The sequence below is a fragment of the Armigeres subalbatus genome, chromosome 2 (genome assembly GCF_024139115.2).
Source record: "Armigeres subalbatus isolate Guangzhou_Male chromosome 2, GZ_Asu_2, whole genome shotgun sequence".
Taxonomy (NCBI): Eukaryota; Metazoa; Arthropoda; class Insecta; order Diptera; family Culicidae; genus Armigeres; species Armigeres subalbatus.
Genome location: NC_085140.1, coordinates 443352924 through 443369701, shown reverse-complemented (window position 1 = coordinate 443369701; position 16778 = coordinate 443352924). Strand labels below are relative to the sequence as shown.

General features: G+C 40.1%; 1 protein-coding gene across 2 annotated transcripts in view; it reads left to right on the top strand.

The window, feature by feature from the left end:
• Positions 1 to 16778, top strand: part of LOC134218123 (uncharacterized) — a 380421-nt gene that overhangs the window by 221930 nt on the left and 141713 nt on the right. The window lies entirely within an intron of this gene.

Sequence of the window (16778 nt, the reverse complement as noted above, 5' to 3'; positions counted from 1 at the left end):
CAGCGGTGGGATGCGTTGGACATCAGAGGAGCATAAACGGAACAGGAAACGGAACTGAGGTTCGAAGAAGTCGGAAGTCAGCAGTGCCGATACGATAGAAGATGTGGTAAAGTTGCACCCAGGTCCACGCATCGAATAGACAACAGTTTGTAAAGGTAGGTATTCTTGGCAGGATGTAATGATCCTTCTCGAGATGAGGGCGTTATTGCAATCCTTTGATCACTGCCGGTTCTCGAGAGGTACCTTCATAGCGCAGGATTGCCAAAACACCATTGTTGCATAATTATTTGCACACCGACACATGCTGCTGAAGAAGAAGCAGCTAATCTGAAAAAATAAATGATTTAAATAGTAAATCATTTATTTTCTCATAGGGGATGAGTAATGTGGTGATCTACCACTACATTGTCTCAAAGCATCTACCCGTCAAGGTAGATCAGGACAATGAAAACCAGGCAGCTCATCGATAGGTAAATAATTATGAATATTTACCTCTCGATAGTTACCTGATCATGTATATATATAGTATGTAAGTAGATAATAAAATTAGAGTTAAGGTAGAGCTTGTTCTTCTCTCCACTGACAATATTATCACATTTCCTAGGAGCTGGAGATGGCTGAGGCCACTCCAGAGAGGACGCGGCTTCGCTTCACGAGCCTCTTGAAAGGAGGCTTCTGAGGCCTCTTGAAAGGAGGCTCTGAGCCTCTTGAAAGGAGGCTTCCGAGCCTTCTCTTGAAAGGAGGCTTCCTGAGCCTCTTGAAAGGAGGCTTCCTGAGCCTCTTGAAAGGAGGCCTGAGCCTCTTGAAAGGAGGCTTGAGCCTCTTGAAAGGAGGCTTCGAGCCTCTTGAAGGAGGCTTCCGAGGCCTCTTGAAGGAGGCTGAGCCTCTTGAAAGGAGGCTTCTGAGCATCTTGAAGGAGGCTTCTGAGCCTCTTGAAAGGAGGCTTCCAGGCCTCTTGAAAGGAGGCTTTCTGAGGCCTCTTGAAAGGGAGGCTTCCAGGCCTCTTGAAAGGAGGCTTCCAGGCCTCTTGAAAGGAGGCTTGAGGCCTCTTGAAAGGAGGCTTCTGAGCCTCTTGAAGGAGGCTTCTGAGCCTCTTGAAAGGAGGCTTCTGAGCCTCTTGAAAGGAGGCTTGAGCCTCTTGAAGGAGGCTTCTGAGCCTCTTGAAAGGAGGCTTCCAGGCCTCTTGAAGGAGGCTTGGGCCTCTTGAAAGGAGGCTGGGCCTCTTGAAAGGAGGCTTCTGAGCCTCTTGAAAGGAGGCTTCCGAGCCTCTTGAAGGAGGCTTCCGAGCCTCTTGAAAGGGAGGCTCTGAGCCTCTTGAAGGAGGCTTCCAGGCCTCTTGAAGGAGGCTTCCAGGCCTCTTGAAAGGAGGCTTCTGAGCCTCTTGAAAGGAGGCTTACGAGCCTCTAGAAAGGAGGCTTCCAGGCCTCTTGAGGAGGCTGAGCCTCTTGAAAGGAGGCTTCCGAGCCTCTTTAAAGGAGGCTTCCAGGCCTCTTGAAAGGAGGCCTGAGGCCTCTTGAAGGAGGCTTCCGAGCCTCTTGAAGGAGGCTTCGGGCCTCTTGAAAGGAGGCTTCCGAGCCTCTTGAAGGGAGGCTTCCAGGCCTCTTGAAAGGAGGCTTCTGAGCCTCTTGAAGGAGGCTGAGCCTCTTGAAAGGAGGCTTCCAGGCCTCTTGAAAGGAGGCTTCTGGAGGCCACCTCTTGAAAGGAGGCTTGGAGCCTCTTGAAAGGAGGCTTCTGAGCCTCTTGAAAGGAGGCTTCCGAGCCTCTTGAAAGAGGCTTGAGCCTCTTGAAAGGAGGCTGGGCCTCTTGAAAGGAGGCTGAGGCCTCTTGAAAGGAGGCCTGAGGCCTCTTGAAAGGAGGCTTCCGAGCCTCTTGAAAGGGAGGCTTCCTGAGCCTCTTGAAAGGAGGCTTCTGAGCCTTTGAAAGGAGGCTTCCGAGCCTCTTGAAAGGAGGCTTCCGAGCCTCTTGAAAGGAGGCTTCCGAGCCTCTTGAAAGGAGGCTTCCGAGCCTCTTGAAAGGAGGCTTCCGAGCCTCTTGAAAGGAGGCTTCCGAGCCTCTTGAAAGGAGGCTTCAGAGCCAAATTCGGTCACATATTACTTCCGGCAACTGCTTTTGAACAAGTGTGCTACTCGGGTTCCGAGCCTCCTGACAGGAGGCTTCCAAGGCTCTTGAAAGAAGATTTATGTTCTTTTCGACAGGATTCTTTTGAGCTGCTTAGAAGAAGGCTTCCAAGCCTCTTGCAACAAAGCTAATGAACTTTTCGAAAAAAAGCATTCATGACTCTCAACTGGAGGCTATCGAACCCTTAGATTCTAGATTTAAGGCCTCCGGGGTGTTGACCTTTTGAAATTTTGTCCCACAATCCTCCATACACTGCACATTGGTCCAGGTAGCAGATAAAGTGGTAAAAAAGTGGCTTATTAGGGTTTTCATTAAAAAAAATGCGGTGGGCCACAATAAAAAAAAATAAAACTTTTTTTATTTGCAGAGGTACGGGTATACAATGTTCCGTGAAGTTGGAGTTCAGCCAGTATCCACGAATTTTGCTTTAAAAAAATATTTCTCTAGCTCTTAAATTGAACGATTTAGAGCAGTTTTCCCAAGTTTACTCAGGATGATCCTTAAAAAAGCAGTGTTCTGCCCCAGTTTTTTTTTTTTTTTGTTTCAAATTTCTCAGGGCTTTGCAGGGCGCAACTTTTCATGGACTTAGCGTTGCCATATCTCTTGCGAGATATCAATCAAAAGATTTTAGGTTTTTCTTCGAAAAAAAAAAAAGTTTTTGTCGGCTGTATCTATGATTGGCGCAAACATTTTTTTCAATCTATTTTCTCAACCTTCTTCTACTACTCTCTAGCTCCATTTTAGGGTATTTAAATCAAGGGGATAGTTGAGAATATTCCCATATTAAAGCATTGAAAAAATATCTTGGTTTCCATTTTTGAGCACTATTTTGCTATTTTTATGTATTTTGCTTCTTCCATGGCATACTTTGTGATAAGGCAAACGCCACACCATTTGTTATAGAATCTGAGCAAAAGCTAATTATCTTGATAACAGCAGTTCGTATGAACTTGATATGAATAAGTGCTAACATGACGAAAAATAATAACAAAAAAAATATCCAAAATACTTTAGGCATAACATGATCAGATATTTTAATACAAAATGCAAAACAATTTTGTTATGCCTTTCATATTATATTGTATTGTTGAGTTATTTTCTTCTGCTCTGGATCCCAGGCACCTTCAGCATGTTCTTGCTACACTTCTGGACAATATAATAAGTGGCCATTTTCCATACAAAAAAAATATCGAGTTTGACGGATTGCTTCTCAATGGCTCCACCGATCGATTTCGTTATAATTTTCACATAAAATTTGATATCAAGTTAATTTTTATTATATCTGTAAATCAGCTTTTTCATTCGTACAATCAAAAGTAGCAGGGATTATACGAAAAGAGATTTCTTAGTATAACAAATGTTTTGTAAATATCGTGAAAACAATGAGGTATAAAACATAGGTCGGAGTTTTGAAATACTTGGAAACAAAATTCCGCAAAGACACATTTACAGAACCAGCTTTGATGCGTCGCAGCATACGTGGAATAATAAAAATAACAGTTGTGTGTGGCTTCAATTTGAAAATTAGGTACCCTTGAAAACGAGGGAGTATTTAGTTTTGGATTTCGAGATTCTTGTCCTTAAAGCATCTGGGCGTAATGATGCAGCTGGTTCCTCGCTCAACACAGCAACATTCAAGCGGGTTATTTTGACAATACATGGTGAAGTGTCGGAAAGACTAAAAGAGCGATAAACTGGAAAAATGAAGTTGCTGCAAAAGTATTGGACAATCTAAATGATTGTTTAGGATGTCAACTGAATTTACTTCGCACGAGCCTAAGCCTTCGCAAAGCCTACTTTCCATCTCATTGGCCTTAAAGTTAACTTTCAAGTATATGGACAGGATAAGATTTTTTTTTTCAAAATCAATTACCTTCAATCCCCTTCATTGACATCTCATAAGGTGGGTAGATTTCGATGCTGTATGGATTTTGGTCTCTCGCGGTACAGCGAAAGCGTTGGCAATAGAAGCTGCAATATGCTCATTGAAATTTAGCTCGCGGTTGATCGTTACATATGAAGCTCCACTATTCAGTTCGTTGCCGCCGGCAAAGGAATAAAAGTTTCATGCGTTTTGCAATTGCTAAATCTTATTGAATTACATCTCATCCGCTTGAACGCTTGAAGAATGAAGCAAGATGGAAGACATAAACGCCTGCTCGACTAAGGGTGCGGCCAGAGTAGACGCGAAGTGCGAAGCGAAGCGAAGCGTCCATACGATTTGACAGCTCCTTATTATTGATTATTATTCCTTTGTGTGCAATTTTCGCGCCGCGTCGCGTAGACGCGTCTACTCTGGCAGGCACCTAAATGTTTTTGAACCTGACAAATCTCGGCCTGATGATTTGTTCGGCCGAATAATTTACGGCCTAGTGTCTGGTTCGGTCAAATGATTTTTCGGCAGAATGGCATTTGGCCAAACAGCGTCCGGTCACAATTTTGAAAATGTCTTTTATCGAATGCCTTTCGGCCAATTGACCCTTACAAATTAGTGGGGTTGAATTTGAAAAAAAGTGAGCAACATGATTTTATATGGTAATTGTCGACCAAACTTTATTCACATCATTGCTTCCAAGCGAAGAATGATTTTCACCTCAGACAGAAACAGTATCATAACGAAAAACAGTTAACCAGTTGAATCAGTTATCACCAGGTATCGAACTCATACTATTTTTCTGAGTCTCATATAATTAGTCATTTGCTATCTAACTACATAATATGGGAGCTTTTTGGATAATTTTTTTTGCAAAATGAGTGAAAAACTCAAGCGTGATTCTTTCCTGATTCTTCAGCAAGCGAGTTTGCTCATGTATGGAAAACATTAGGTACTGGTATTCCCAGATTCGCGACATAAATCACGGTGTATTTTTGCTAGTTAACGGATTCTGGAACGCTTATTTTCTATCTTCTATTTTTATTGAATGTACGAGAAAGACACCATTACCGCTGTACGAATTAATCAAGGTTTTTAAGAGTTTATTGCAGATTTTTTCTAAAGAATAACTGCGAACATATGGGATTCTATTTCACTTCAATAACTGTAAATTATTATCTCCAAAACAAAAACGACCCATATCTCCAAAAGCCATGATTTCTCATTTCTTCCTATTTCAAGCCATACATGCGAGTAAGTTTCTCCGATGCTAACCCCATCCGGCAATCCTTTTGAAAAACTTTATCCTCCCGGGTCGCGGGAATACCCCATTAGAGGGACCTAAATTTTCACCACGCCAAAAATCGGAAGCTATCGCCCGGACGTGCCAACAAAGCCAAACCGTTTAGCGATTCGACTTTGTCTCTCCGGTCCGGTCTGCTCCGCTGCTGGCAACAACGGCGGAAATCAAAAATAACTGCTATTGTGTTCGGATGGTTCCATTTCGGGCGCTTATTGTCACCACACTATCAGCGTTCGACGTTTGCTCCGCGCGCGCTCGGTGGCACTGTGCTGTCGATTGCGCGAAGAAAGCGAACAATCTTTTCACTATTGCCCGCGGGCACAAAACAACCTTTATCCTGATGCTGAAAATGATTTCCCACCGCTACCCGCGCAGCAAAAAGAAAACAAACTCTCACAAAGCGAATCAACCGAGGGAGGATACCGTACTGCTGATCGAGAATTATGGATGCATCAACCCGGTAAATGTATATTCGTTTCATAACAAATATAAATAGGTATCGCTCTGATGGAAAAATTTAATATTTGTAACGACCTAATGTCGATTGGAATACATGTCAGTCTCAGAATTGACGTTTCCCGTCAAAAATTATGTCGAATGGCCTGATGTTGGTTCAAAATTGAAAGAATGTTAGGCCAAGCTCAGAAAACAACACGTTTTTGATTTTTTGTTTTAAATTTTAGAAATAGTTAAAGGTGTCAATAATATGGCTTCTTTGGGAAAGTTAACCTTAAGGAAATTATATAACCGATAGAGAAAAAAAATTGTTTTGCAGAGATCAATTAGTTAATGAAACTATCTCAAAGCGCTTATTTGAGATCAAAATTCTTTGTAAAAAATGTCATTGACAAACTAATTTACTGCACTTGTCATTTACTGATTTTTTTTGAGATTTTAAAAATATTTAAAATATTTATATGGAAATTTATTTAATATAAAGAAGCGTTTGCTCAACTGCCGTTCCGCAAATTCAAAGGAAGATGCACGCCCGGGACACACAATCTCTGCGCTTCGATAAGGTATTTTCGCTCGAATAGCGGGAATGCAGGTCTCGGAATGCTCGGTCTATTCGCGTGAGGATTTCCCACGAACAGGAGAAAACTGTCCGCCAACCGCTAGCGACCGTTCTGCATCCGGTGGCGTGGTAAAAATGCAGGTTGAGGTTCCGTTCTATCCTGAAGTAAGAAGTGCATAACGATAGGAAAAAAAATGTATCGAACGTCGACGTCGGTGCAAACGCGCTTGCTAGTGAAGGTGGAATAAACAACGATTTTTGCACTGTCTTTCTTGCGAATGTGCCGTGATCTGGGAAGGTACATCCAACATTACCGATGCATTTGTAGTACGTGACACTGCAAGCTGCGAAACGATGCTGTAAATGTGGTATTCGTAATGGCTGTGAATATGAGGACATGTTTTGTAGAAAAAGTTTGATAAGAAAATTATTTTGAGCTTTTTAGTGGAATGTCACTTGTATCTTGACAGATGTATTTTCGACCTCAACAGTAAGGCCGTCTTCAGTGTCTCGTACTTGACTCGACGAGACACTGAAGACGGCCTTACTGTTGAGGACGAAATACGTATCTGTCAAGATACAATTAAGTGGTGGAATTCAATGGGATTGTATTAACTCGTCTTATGACAAGAGAAAAAGTTTACTATTTTAGATTTCTTTTCTTACGAAAATTCTAACTATTTTCTTTTCTTTCTTCTATTTACATACAGTAAAATATTCTGAAAATTAGCCACGACGGAAATCCTTACTGAATGTAAAATTTGGTAACAGAATGTGTACTAGATCATAATTTTCAATTTCTGTAATGTAAACGATAAAATCGTTGATATTTCCATTCAACATGACTTAATTTTACATGCATCTAACGGAAACCTTGTTGTGCGAGAACGTGGCTGTCAAAACAAATCAAAACAAATCCCATTCAATTTCATGCAAATCGCAGCTGGCGCTTATTTTATTCATATAAGCATCAATCAAATTGAAATATTCGGATGTTTGTACAAAGTGGCTCTCATAAAGCAGCATTTCATCGCTGTAACTCAATGATTTTAAAACATCCCTTCGAGAAATCTGTGATGTATTCAGTATACTGAGTCTCAAACATTCGCGTCTCGAAGAAGTTTCCGTGTCATGTAAATTTAAGTTATCGTCCAGTCTGATGAAGAAGAATCAAATCGACAGAACGCTAAACTTGATACTCTTTGGTCGGCTCGCTTTCAAGAAGTTGAAATGCACGAGTGGCTAACGAGGTGGCCTCTCACTCTGCGGATTGAAGTTCGATTCCCATGTTGGTCGCATTTTTTTATTTTTTTATAAAAATATAAACTCGTAAATTACAGCACGTGTAAATTTAAAATAACCTATAACCTTACGTTGCTTAACACGGAGGTCAATTTGTTACATCTACTTGAACGGAAATTTACAGGTTTCGTTGGAACTGTGTGCAGGTAAGAAATATTTGTATTAGCAAGAATGACAAAAGCAATTGAAGATTTGGTAAGATTTCTGATATCCTTGAACATCGATGATAATATGCAAAGTCTTATTTATTTCTCAGCTTTCGAAGAAAAGATACCCAAATAAATATTTAAAGGAAAAATTCCCACCATCAACGCTACCGTCGTCGTTGAGCCAGCGCATCTAGACGCCAACATGAAGCTGTCTGTTGCTTCTGCAAGAAGTGTTCTATTTTCACGCGATAGTCAGCTCGATTGCAACTCCTGCATGCAAGAAGGGATGAATATTGGCACACATTTTTCTTCGACCCCCGTTTATACCTTCCCATCAATTTCCGCAATTTACTGCAATTTCTTTTACCTTCGTGCAGGCGAACAGAACTTTTTTTTTCAATCGTGTAAGGGAATGTTGTCAAGAATGAGATGGGTAACTTATCTCTTTAATTTTTATTGTGTCTCATTCAACTGAAGTCAAAATCATATCTCCTGAAGGCGTACAATCAACTCAAGGCATCTTGAATGTATGTACGAATGTATCTAACCCCCACTGGTCGGCAGTGGTATTATGGATGAAATCTGTCGGTATTACAGCCAGATTCATTCCGGGAGCTAGAAATTTTGGCTCTACACCCAACCAGCGGATGGCAGATTTTAATACAGTTCTGCATAAGAACCTTACAGATACTGTATAATAATTGTTGTATTGAAATAATACAGATTTGTAATATTTTAATACAATATCTGTATAAAAAGCTTATAGAATTGTATATGCCCAGATTTTATACAATAATTGTTAGATTTGTATTTTGGGTGTACTGCAGATCCAGTGAACCAGTCCGTGGTCACTTTTATACAATAAGCCAAGTCTGTTTATGTTAGAATTATCAATTGAATAATGAATCTATAAACAAACTTTCGTATTTTACAATCTTCAATCAATTTTTCACTCGCGTTCAGGATAGAACAGAACCAACTCAAATCATTCCGAAACTACAAAACTTGTCCACTTTTTAGAATCTTAAGCCTCTACTCCGACTTGAAAAATTGGAGTGGAAAAATCCTGGTTCCGGATGGCGTAGCACCAGCAGCCCAACAAAGAAAACACAACAGCGAAAACTAAGAATGAAAAATACGCTGCCGAAAAACGGAGCGGAAATACAAACAAATGTGAAAAGTCGAACAATGTTTAATAAAAGAAACGAACAGTGGGTAATGTCTGTGACTTATCCGCTAAGTGGACGTAGGACTTGACTTGACCATGCCTTTACGATACATAATATGTCCAAATTTCTCACATCAACTATTTTGGATAAATAATCGGCGTTGCATACCATTCCTTGGCAAAATCTTCTCATCAAACCGACACAGAAATCAAATCTATCTCGAACAAGAATCATCAAAAAAATTCAGGAAGTATCTGTCCGGTCACGAAATATTAGCCTCGACTGTGGCAACCTTCCCACTGAAGGACTGCCTAAAATAAACCACAAGTTGGCTCAGCAGGGGATGTAGACTGTATCTCAGCCCTTCCACTGAAGAGCCTTCTAATCCGTGCGATAGCGACTAAAGGAGAACATTATTTTTAACTCTTAGAGCCTTGAAAAGGCTGTTTGCTTCGGCTAAGTGCAAAAAGTAAGAAAACGATCTTTTCAAATAACCGCGAATTTCTAGTGATGGTATAAAAAAGACTGAATGCTCTGCGAGCGAATGCACTTTTCTTTTATACCTTATTTTAAATCTTCTCTGCTTCCCAATTGGTGGGCCAATCAGCTGGTATCTCGCTTCTTGGTCAGCCAAAGCGTCATCATCATCAACGCGTTCGAGAAGGGCTTCTTCTTTTTTACGCTTGTTGCTCGCTGCTGGCGTCTATTTCCTAACGGGACTTTTCGCTAGATACAGGCCAATAAGCCGGGCAAGCGAGCTTATAATTGCAGTTCAGGTGGGAAGTACGTGTTTTTTCTGAGACAACATTGTTAGTAGTAGAAGGAAGGAAACACCCGGACATGGGATTTCGGGTGATAAGATTTAGAATTGGTCACATGGGACGATCATTCAGTCCCGTTCGCTTTATGTGCGGTCAGTATCAAACAATGTGATAAACATACATATTTTCATCAATGCCAAAAAATCCAACATTTGATGAAAAATCGATTGATAGTTTATTAATGTTTGAGCTGTTATCGGTGTTTTTTTTATCCAAATAAGATTATGTGAGAGATTTGGACATCTTATGAATCTTCAAAGGCATGGTCAAGCGAAGTCCTTCGCCCACTTCGCGGTTGAATTAGAAAAATTATCCACTGTTACTTGTTAGTTTTGACGCTATTTATGAAAAATCACGCACAAAATTTTATCTCTAGAATATTGGATTTGGCACCCAAGTACAATTTCTATCGAAGGGTATTAAGCATTGATATTGATCTCTATTATTGGCTCTCTGAAGAACCGTTTGTTTTTGGACATACATGCTGCATCATGTGGCTTTTCTTCAGCCTGTTTCGGCTCAGCACCTATGCCGGCCGGTCCCGGCTCGACTCTGCTGCTGCTGCCGGTATCTGCTCAGCATTGCCGCTCTGTCGGGTCTCTAGGGCCGACTGCTGCTGTACTGGCTAGGTTTCGGCTGATGATGGTGGCTTTGATGGTGTCGAACCGAAGAAGCGGTCGGTGCAGACTTCATTCCCTGCTAAAAGGTGTGAGTGCTGTTCAGTCGATGATGCGGTTGCTTCGCTTGTCCCGGTCAGAATGAAAGAAAAATCGCGTTGCGCTATTTTATGGCTTCTCGGCGGACCCAGCGGCTGCTCATTCGCTGTGTCTGCACCAATCAGAACGTGGTAATGGAATGATGCAAGAATTAGGCGGTACCCATTTTTATAGGTTCCCTTGATCTCAATGTTTTTCATTGAAAACAGTTTCATGCCTATTGAAACAAGTTTTTCGAGTCTTATCAAGCATGAACATGAAAGGCATACTTGAAATCTGTCGATTGAGGGGCTTACCGCAGAAATTCCTTCATTGCGACGAACGCTATTAACGTTTAAAATCTTTCAACACAGCGTAACGCGGTCGATTTGAATATTTTGAAATGACACCCGGTATAGTAAAGAGAGACGTAAGTCCTACGTCAAAAAATCCGGGGATCCGAGTATGTTTCCCACCAAATCATCTCCGGATTGGCAGTCTTACGCCTTTGCTTACAAGACTAACTGGGAAACAAACAGGAGTTTTCTTCAATTGCCACAAAATATTCTTTCCAATTTCCACAGGAAGGACGTTCGAATTTCCACAGAAAATAGGTGTGGATAAAATTTGAATTCACACAAAAATTTGATCGAATTTTGACGCAAAGTTTGTTAGAATTTCCACAAGAAAAATCATTCCAATTTCCACAATCAAATATAGAAGGTCTTCTACAAAGCTGCTCTGGTGGTCAAAACCATCGTAACGGAGACCATATTAGTTTAGAAGTTGACCGCTGTGTGGCGCTAGTGTAAAATGAATACAATTTTGAGTAGATATCTCGAAATCTGTAAGGTTTAGGAAGTTACGTTACTGTCTTCTATATGGTTAGAAAAAAGTATCTAATTTTAGGTACTTTTTTTCTCTTGCATTTTTACAAATTTTACTTAATTTTTGGAAAAAAAACTAATTTTGGGTTCCCAAACTAAACTCTATATTTGAGTGAAAAGTACCTAATATTAGGTTATTTAATAATTATTCAGTTGGTAAGAACTATTGAATCATTGCGATGAAGGTCATTTTAAAGTTCAACTACTGGGAGGAACTGGTGTATGTATTATCTGTTATGTAGATACAGTGGCCGGCATAATAAAGCCTCCAGCATCATCTTTGAAGCTCTAGATATCGGTTGCCCGTATACCGATTTTGCTGATGATTTCTCCAGAGCTCAGATATAACTTGAAATTAGTCACAAGTTTCGACCATATTGATTCACGGGGTTTAAAAATATTGCAGTAATATCAAAAATATCTTTTGTGATTTAATTTTTAAATGTTGAAGGTTGAAGACTGATGAATTATCATCAAAAACGCGTATTTTGGCATTAAAAAAAGTTTGCTTAAGATACTTGTACACTAAGAGTTGTATTTTTCAAGATATTTGAAAACCTTTTTTTTTTTGCCGAAACAAAAACACTCGATATTATCGCAATATTTTTGTACCCTGTGAATGTATATGGTTGAAACTTGGGGTGATGAAATTCTAGTTATACTGAACTCTGGTGTAATTTTCAGCAAAATCGATTTACGGGCAACCGAGAGCTAGAGCTCCAAAGTTGACCATTTTGTATGAAGCACGGCAAGTGGACACTTTATTATTCCGGCTAGTGTATTTAGAAATCAACTAACTAAACCTATTTCCATTGGCATTTACTACCTGGACAACTTTGTAGAGGACGGTAATTTTCTAAATCACACAGATTGCGAGATCTCATCTAACAAGTAAATTCTTATACACTAGTGGCGCCAAAATAAGCCTGCTCTAAGAGTGGCTTATATCACCCGAACAACTTTGTTGAAGATGACAACTTTCTAAATTACACAGATTGCTATTTATTTAGCTTAAAAATTAATTCCTCATACACTAGCGCATCTAAGTGGATGAATTCCAAAATAAAATTTCCTCCATCATAATGGTTTTACCTTTCGAACAACTTTGTAGAAGACGTAGACTTACTAACTCTAACAGATTGCGATATATCTCACTAGCGCCGCCAAGCGGATAAATTCTAAACTAACTCTGCTTCCATGTTGGATATCCCCCCCTGACAACTTTTTAGAAGACAGTGACTTTCCAAATCTAACAGATTCCGAGATATCCCACCTAAAAAGTAATTTCTCATACACTAGCGCCGCCAAGCGGTTGAATTACAAAATAGGCATGCCTCCATCGCAATGGTTCTTACCTCTCGAACAACTTTGTAGAAGACGGTAACATTCTAGATCCCACAGTTTGCGAGATATCTTACCTAACAAGTTATTTATCATACACTAGCACCGCCAAGCGGATGAATTCTAAACTAAACTCTAACCTCTAACCTCTATCAAGATGGTTCTGATCACTTGAACGACATTGTAGAAGACGCCTGTTTTATAAATCTTAGAAATTTTGAGGTATTTGGTCAATCATGGTGTTAAAAACATCAAATATTTTTCCGTGTCATCGGATTCCCGGAGGTTGCTTCAGTAAATTGTCCCGTGGTCACTAGACTGGCCCAGATTACTATGGGGAGAAAAAAATGTTGTCGAATTCCAAGGGGCACCCCCCAGAATTGTGTCTTTGGGTGAGAAAATCAATCTCTGAAAATTTCAGCTCAATCGCTTGTTGCATAAGCTGGCGCATTTGATTTGAAGTTTGTATGGGGATTTCACTTAAAAAGTTCATTTAATCATCATACAATGTTAAGTGAAATTGTTCTGTAGCATACCAACTGCCGTTTTTGCAATTCTGAGGTCAATCGAGCAATCAGAACCAATTTCCAGATCGAATGAGTGACGGAGGTGTATTTTCCTATACATTTTGGCCGAAATCCCCATACAAACTTCAAATCAAATGCGCCAGCTTATGCAACAAGCGATTGAGCTGAAATTTTCAGAGATTGATTTTCTTACCCAAAGACACAATCCTGGGGGGTGCCCCTTGGAATTAGACAACTTTTTGTTTCCTGGGCCAGTCTAGTGGTCACCTAATTATGGCCAAAAATGACCGGAAATCATTTTTTGGACATCACAGTAAGTGATTTAGGTAAAAAATGGCAGCAAGGCATTGTTGTATTTCGTACAGCGCGCGTGCTTGAGTGTTAAATATCAAAGGTTATAATAAGATGAAAAATTACAACTTCCAAAGTACCCATCTGTTTTGTCGCTGCAAAATCGAAAAAGTGTTGAAATCTAATTTTGGACTGATATTCGCCAGATTTGGGGAGAGCCTCAATCTCATTTTTTAAACTGGTTCACACTGCAGCCTTTTTTGTTTTTCTCCAAATCTTTAACGATCCTGTGCAATATTTGATTCTATGATCAACAGAATAGATTTTTCAACAAGAATCACTTGTTGGAGAATCATTTTCTCTTGCTTGATGTCGAAACAGTCAGCATGAACTAAATCTCGTAGCACCATGAAAAGTGTTGGTCTTGATTGATTCTATAGTCAAAAAAGTTCTTCCATTTCAAATAGGTAAAAGGTAGTAATCAAGTAAACGTAAAACTGTTTACTAATAATTAGATTTTTATTTTTAAGATCTAACGCCAAGCAAATCCATTCTCGAGTGTTTCTAGTTTCTGTTGGTGTTCTGCGTAATCATAAAATTGTCAATTAAACCGCTTTCCCTACTACATAAAGCATTCTTGATAAAGAGTGTTTCCGCAGAATTGCGATATGACTGGTTTTTAGGGAGGACAACTGAACCACGTACCATAGCTTAGAGCAGTGGATCTCAATCTTTTTCCTTCTTCGAATTTCTGCATTAATTGTTAATGGTTTTTTTTGCTGTAGTTTAAAATAAGTGTAACTTATAAGATATATGGAAAATGGACCTGACGAATGGCTAAAGTTAGCTGAAATTTTCACAAATCACCCGGAAACCATAAATTTGGTGTTATAGGTCAATTTTAAAAGTTTTTGTTAATTTGACTGTTCGACAATTAGCTCACAGTTTTACATCTCGGCTCATAGTAAAATCAAGCTGGGGGTGTTCAGGTGTTCCGTGCCTCTTGAAACGAGGCTTCCTACCCTCTTAAAGGAGGCTTCCGATCTTCATAAAAGGAGGTTTTCGAGCCACTTGCAAAAAGATTTTCGAGCCTCTTGAAAGGAGGCTTACGAGTGTTTTGAAAGGACGCTTCTGAGCTGCTTGAACGTACGCTTCCATGTCTCTTGGAAGAAGAATTTCGAACCTTTCAACGGGAGGCTTCCTAGCTTCTTGAAAGGGCTGCGAGGCTCTTGAAATGAGGCCTCCGAGCCTTTTTAAAGGAGCCTTCCGACCCTTTTAAAAAGACTCTTCAAAGCCTTTCAAAAAGGGGAAATAAAAAATGGAAGAAAATCTTAAGAAAAAAGCTTAAAAAAAGGCTTGCGAGCATTTTGAAAGAAGGCTATCAGGCTTCTTGAAAGAGGCTCCAGAGCCTCTAGTAAGGACCATTCCGTTCCTCTTGAAAAGAGCCTTTCGAGCCTTTAAAAAAAGGAGAGAAGAGAAAAGTAAGGAAATTTAATGAAAAAAGCATCCTTCCGAGCCTTTTAAAAGATGGCTTCCTAATCTCTTGAAAGGAGGCTTCCGACCCTCTTGAAAGAAGTCCTCCGGTCCTCTTGAAAGATTCCTCCGAGCTGCTTAAAGTGGCACCCGTGAAACGTAGAAGCGTAGATGGATGCTCCCGAACCTCTTGCAACGAAACAACTGAAACTGAACGAAAAAAAAGCTCATGTCTCTCAAATGGAGGCTTTCGAACCTGTAGACTCAATATTTTAGTTCAGAAGAATATTCGTAACATCTCATTCAAAATTTTATTTCGATCAGTTAGATTACATAGAAGAATTTTTTAATTTGTTCATTCGTTTGTACCCCCATCATTTGTCTCGTCCATCCACTGTGCTCGTTGTGGAGGGCAGGAATCAATGCGCTTGATTTACTGATCGTTATGCCATTATGTACAAGACAAAGTTTTGAAATAAACAAATAACGCAATTATCAAAACTTTGCTTAAAATTGTCTGCCGTTACGCATTTTTGTCCTAGGTACACCCTGAGCCCGGCGAAGGTACCCCTGGTTGAGAACCGCTGACGTAGAGAGAACAGCCAGATTTGTTTGAATTATGTTCAGTCGCACATTGAACTGTAGCGCTTTGGGACAGAAGGTTGAAAGACAAAAAGTGTAAGCACAAAAGATCGACGGACAAAAGGTCGAAGAGCCAAAAGGTCGAAAGGACAAAAGGTCGAATGGACAAAACGTCGAAAGAACAAAATCTTCATTTCTTGAAGAACGGAGTGAATTCGGGAATAGAAATGAGATTTTTTTTGTCTCCGGGGAAATTTAGTAGAATTTCTTCTGAAAGCTCAGAAGTCCGATATCCTTCCCGATCGTCCTAGGTATCAATATCAGCCGTCGAATCAACCACTCCCAGGGCAATCGATTAGGAAAATTCTTTTCATCAACGTGGTATACTGATGCACCTTTGTTTTCCCGGCAACTGGCCCTACTTTGAAGACTTTATTATTCGTCATGGCCTTTATATGGGTCGCCTTTCCCACGTTTGGTTATCTGATGAATCCAACTTCAATCTAGTTCACTTGTCATAAGACGAGTTTGTACAATCCCATTGAATTCTACCACTTAATTGTATCTTGACAGATACGTATTTCGACCTCAACAGTAAGGCCGTCTTCAGTGTCTCGTACTTGACTCGACTTGTACAAACTCGTCTTATGACAAGTGAAGACATTCCACTAAAAAGCTCAAAATAATTTTCTTAATTCAATCTAATTGTTATCAACATGCAAATGCCGCATGAGAATTGTCAAAGCTCTGAAACGAAAGGATGCGTCAAAGAACATGAAGGCGTTGGTAGGATATTTCTACCTAAGAACGGCCACCCTCCGCTTCTTTACTCTTGGACCGAAACCAAGATAAAGAAAATATGCTTGTGCGACTTCTTTTTCTTCAAAAATCCTTCGATATAATTCGACAATTGAATAGCGAGCATCCAACACGTGCATCGATTCAATAGATTTGTGTTTGGCAGCAAAGATCCACCTGATCCTCCACTTCTTCGTCTCGGTCAGCCAACGCACACACATTCAAATTCTCGAAAACACGTAACTTTAGTAATGGTCAGTTCCGCTGCGTCTTAGCTCCGAGCGTCCTAGTTCGTGATCAACAAATCCACCCTCTGATACCGAACAGTCTCATTCGGCGGTATGATCGGCAAAACTGTTGACTTTATCATCAGCTTGTAAGAGTCCTTGATTAATTGGCTAACTCTAAGAATTTCTGCAGTAAGTTCTGCAAAA